The sequence below is a fragment of the Triticum dicoccoides genome, chromosome 4B, assembly GCF_002162155.2.
Source record: "Triticum dicoccoides isolate Atlit2015 ecotype Zavitan chromosome 4B, WEW_v2.0, whole genome shotgun sequence".
Lineage (NCBI taxonomy): Eukaryota > Viridiplantae > Streptophyta > Magnoliopsida > Poales > Poaceae > Triticum > Triticum dicoccoides.
The window spans coordinates 587,518,783-587,523,360 of NC_041387.1; the positions used below are offsets into that span (position 1 = coordinate 587,518,783).

The window sequence follows — 4,578 nt, forward strand, 5'->3', positions numbered from 1 at the left end:
TGTTCATCCAATCGATCAGCTTCGGTTAGCAGTAGTAGCGAAGGAATCGCTCGATCGGGTTCAGTTAACAGCCATCGATCGATCGCTCGGGTTCAGTAACGTGTAGCCTGCAGTGCAATCGCTCGGGTTTAGTTAGAGCCCAATGCCTCGCTCGGGTTCAGTTAGAGCCAACACCTCGCACACACGCGTGTACGTGTACGAGAGAAACGCGCATCGCCCGGCCCCCGACCTCCCACCGTAACCGGGAACTCCCCGAAATTTTCCTCGCCCTCGCTTCTACCATGGTTTTTTCCGTCATGGACGGCCCAAAGAATGTCATGCAGCTGCGTCTCCGGCCCGCCCAGGACGAAAAGCCCATTTTCTGTCATGATTTTTTTTCATAGAAGTAGGAGCCCGCCACATCTATGATGATACCGGGTTTTGTCACAATTATCGTCATAGAAGTGTCATATATATGACAGAAAAAAATTTCGTTCGTCCCAAAATGTCACGAATGTGTCTTTTTTTTGTAGTGTTATGAGCAGGTAAATATTTAGCAGAGAAGTGTTAAATCATATCACGGGGACTACGCACACAACCAGGATCAAGAGAATTAAACCATGGCTTAGCATCACCCTTTAATGAGAAAGGAAATATTTTAAGGATATAGTAATAGCAAGATTTCTCATAATTAGTAAACAGGGTGGCTATATCATTTAACTTAGTATGACGTCCCACTACAGTTTCAGATTCAGTGCCATAGAAAGGATCAGATTCAACTAAAGTAATTATCTCAGGATCAACAGAGAATTCATAATCCTTATCAGTAACAAAGATATGTGAAGTAGCAAAAGCAGGGTCATGTTTCATTCTAGCATTCAGAGTCTTTTGTTTCAGCTTAGCTAATAATTTCTTAAGATCTGATCTATCATTGCAAGCAAGAAAATCTCTAGCAGTTTCTTCATCCATAACATAACCCTCAGGAACAACATGCAATTCATATTTAGGGGGAGAACCTTCATCATCACTATCTTCAATATTATCAGTTTCAATAATTTCATTCTCCCTGGCCCTAGCAAGTTGTTCATCAAGAAATTCACCTAAGGGCACAGTAGTATCAAGCATAGAAGTAGTTTCATCACAAGTATCATGCATAGCAGAAGTGGCATCATCAATAACATGCGACATATCAGAATTAGTAGCAGAAGTCGGTTTAGGTGTCGCAAGTTTACTCATAACGAAGGAGAATCAAGTACAGAGCTAGATGGCAATTCCTTACCTCCCCTCGTAGTTGAGGGATAAATTTTAGTTCTTTGATCTTTCAAGTTCTTCATGGTGATCAGCAGATATAAATCCCAAGTGACTCAAAGAATAGAGCTATGCTCCCCGGCAACGGCGCTAGAAAATAGTCTTGATAACCCACAAGTATAGAGGATCGCAACAGTTTTCGAGGGTAGAGTATTCAACCCAAATTTATTGATTCGACACAAGGGGAGCCAAAGAATATTCTCAAGTATTAGCAGTTGAGTTGTCAATTCAACCACACCTGGATAACTTAGTATCTGCAGCAAAGTATTTAGTAGCAAAGTAGTGTGATAGTAATGGTAACAGTGGCAAAAGTAACGATATCGGTTTTATAGTAATTGTAACAGTAGCAACGGTAAAGCAAATAAGCAAATCATAATATATGAAAAGCTCGTAGGCATTGGATCAGTGATGGATAATTATGTCGGATGCAATTCATCATGTAATAGTTATAACATACGGTGACACAGAACTAGCTCCAGTTCATCAATGCAATGTAGGCATGTATTCCGAATATAGTCATACGTGCTTATGGAAAAGAACTTGCATGACATCTTTTGTCCTACCCTCCCGTGGCAGCGGGGTCCTAATGGAAACTAAGGGATATTAAGGCCTTATTTTAATAGAGTACCAGACCAAAGCATTAACACATAGTGAATACATGAACTCCTCAAACTACAGTCATCACCGAGAAGTATCCCGATTATTGTCACTTCGGGGCTGTCGGATCATAACACATAATAGGTGACTATAGACTTGCAAGATAGGATCAAGAACTCACATATATTCATGAAAACATAATAGGTTCAGATCTCAAATTATGGCACTCGGGCCCTAGTGACAAGCATTAAGCATAGCAAAGTCATAGCAACATCAATCTCAGAACATAGTGGATACTAGGGATCAAACCCAAATGAAACTAACTTGATTACATGGTAAATCTCATCCAACTCATCACCTTCCAGTAAGCCTATGATGGAATCACTCACGCACGGCGGTGAGCATCATGGAATTGGTGATGGAGGATGGTTGATGATGACGACGGTGATGAATCCCCCTCTCCGGAGCCCCGAACGGACTCTAGATCAGCCCTCCCGAGAGAGATTGGGGCTTGGCGGCGGCTCTGTATCGTAAAACACGATGAAATTTTCTCTCTGATTTTTTTCTCCGTGAAGCGGAATATATAGAGTTGGAGTTGAGGTCGGTGGAGCATCAGGGGGCCCATGAGATAGGAGGGCGCGCCCAGGGGGAGGGGGCGCGCCCCCACCCTCGTGGACAGGGTGTGGGGCCCCTAGCCCCTGATTCTTTCACCACTATTTTTTATATTTTCCAAAAGTTATCTCTGTGGATTTTCAGGTCATTCCGAGAACTTTTGTTTTCTGCACAATAAACAACACCATGGCAGTTCTGCTGAAAACAGTGTCAGTCCGGGTTAGTTCCATTCAAATCATGCAAATTAGAGTCCAAAACAAGGGCAACGGTGTTTGGAAAAGTAGATACGACGGAGACGTATCAGTCTTCACCATGATGTTGTCCACGTAAATGTGGATGTTGCAGCCGAGTTGTGGCAACAAGCATTTCTGCATGCAGCGCTGGAAAGTGGTGCCGACGTTCTTCAAGCCGAACAACATGGTGATGTAGCAATACGCCCCAATGGGCGTGATGAAGGACGTCTCCTGGGCATCGGTCGGGTCCAGCTTGATCTGGTGGTATCCAGAGTAAGCATCCAGGAAGGATAGGAGCTCGCACCCGGCGGTCGAGTTGATGACTTGGTCGATCCGTGGGAGGGTGAACGGATCATTGGGACAGGCCTTGTTCAGGCTGGTGTAGTCGATACACATGCGCCAGGTCTTGTTTTTCTTTAGGACGAGGGTTGGGTTGGCCAGCCACTCGGGATGAAACACTTCCATGACGAAGCCGGCCACCAAAAGCTTGGCGACCTCTTCACCGACGGTTCTTCTCTTCTCTTCGGAAAATTGTCATAGGGGTTGACGGATAGGCTTGGCGTCCTTGCGGACATGGAGATTATGCTCGGCGTACTTCCTGGGGATACCCGGCATGTCCTTTGAGGTCCATGCAAAGATATCCCGATTCTCAAGGAGGAAGTCGACGAGCTCACCTTCCTATTTGCTGTCAAGGCGGGTGCCTACGACCACGTACTTGCTGCAGCTGGGGTCCTCCGTGTTCAGCTTCACTTTCTTGGTCTCCTTGGAGGGCTTGAAGGTGGCTTCGTCAGCCGGCTTCTCGGTCGGGATCGGTGCGGCAGACACCTCGCCGGCCATGGCGACGACCCGGTCGAGCTGGCGCCGCTCCTCGGCAATGACCAGCGACTCGGCCAGCTTGGCGCCATCTCGGACGCACTCCTGGGACTTGCGGTAGTTGCCGGTGACGGTGATGAGGCCCTTGGGACCCAGTAGCTTCATCTTCAGGTAGGCGTAATGGGGGACCACCATGAACTTGGCGAGCGCGGGCCGGCCCAGCAACATGTGATACGCACTGGATAGGTCCATGACCTCGAACCAGATTGGTTCGCACTGGAAGTGACTGTTGTCGCCGAACAGGACGTCGAGACGGATCCGGTCGATGGGAGAGCAGGAGAGGCCGGGAAATATGTCGTGGAAGATCGTCCAGGTTGGCTGCAGGTCCTTGGCCTCGAGGCCAAGCCTTATCATGGTGTCACGATAGAGGATGTTGATGCTGCTGCCGCCGTCGATGAGGACTCGGGAGAACTTGCACGTGCGATGCGGCGCGACGATGGTAGGGTTGAGGATGAGGGCGTAGCCACCCGGATTCGACATGACGGATGGGTGGTCCTCCCGGGACTAGGTGACTGGGCGGTGCGACCAGTGCATGAATTCTGGCTTGGCCGGGACGACGGTGTTACCCTCCTGCCGGTGGAGACGTTCACTGCGCTTGTCATCACCGATGCTGGTGAAGACAACGTAGGCCGCATTCTAGTCCGGGTAGGCGTCGTCGCGCATCGCGCCGCCGGCTGGAGGCGGCGGTGGAGGCGGAGGTGGCTGACCCGCACCCGGAGCCGAAGTCGAAGGGGGCGGGACATCACATCGCATGATTCGCTTGGTGATGCCGCACTGCCGAAGCATCTGCGTGGATGGCCTTGCGCCGCTTTGGTGCTTGCAGGGGGCGTCGAGCATCTCTTCAAAGCTCATGGCGGGTTACCATGCCGTCTTGTTGGTCTGCCGGCGTTTGGCTGTCGGGTCCACCGCGGGCTCGGTGGCCGCGAGCCGGTTGGTCGGCCTTGCGCTTGTTGTTATGCTGGTGCTGCTACCAACT

General features: G+C 49.2%; 1 pseudogene; it reads right to left on the minus strand.

The window, feature by feature from the left end:
• Nucleotides 1-4,578, minus strand: part of LOC119292845 — a 44,797-nt pseudogene that overhangs the window by 39,452 nt on the left and 767 nt on the right.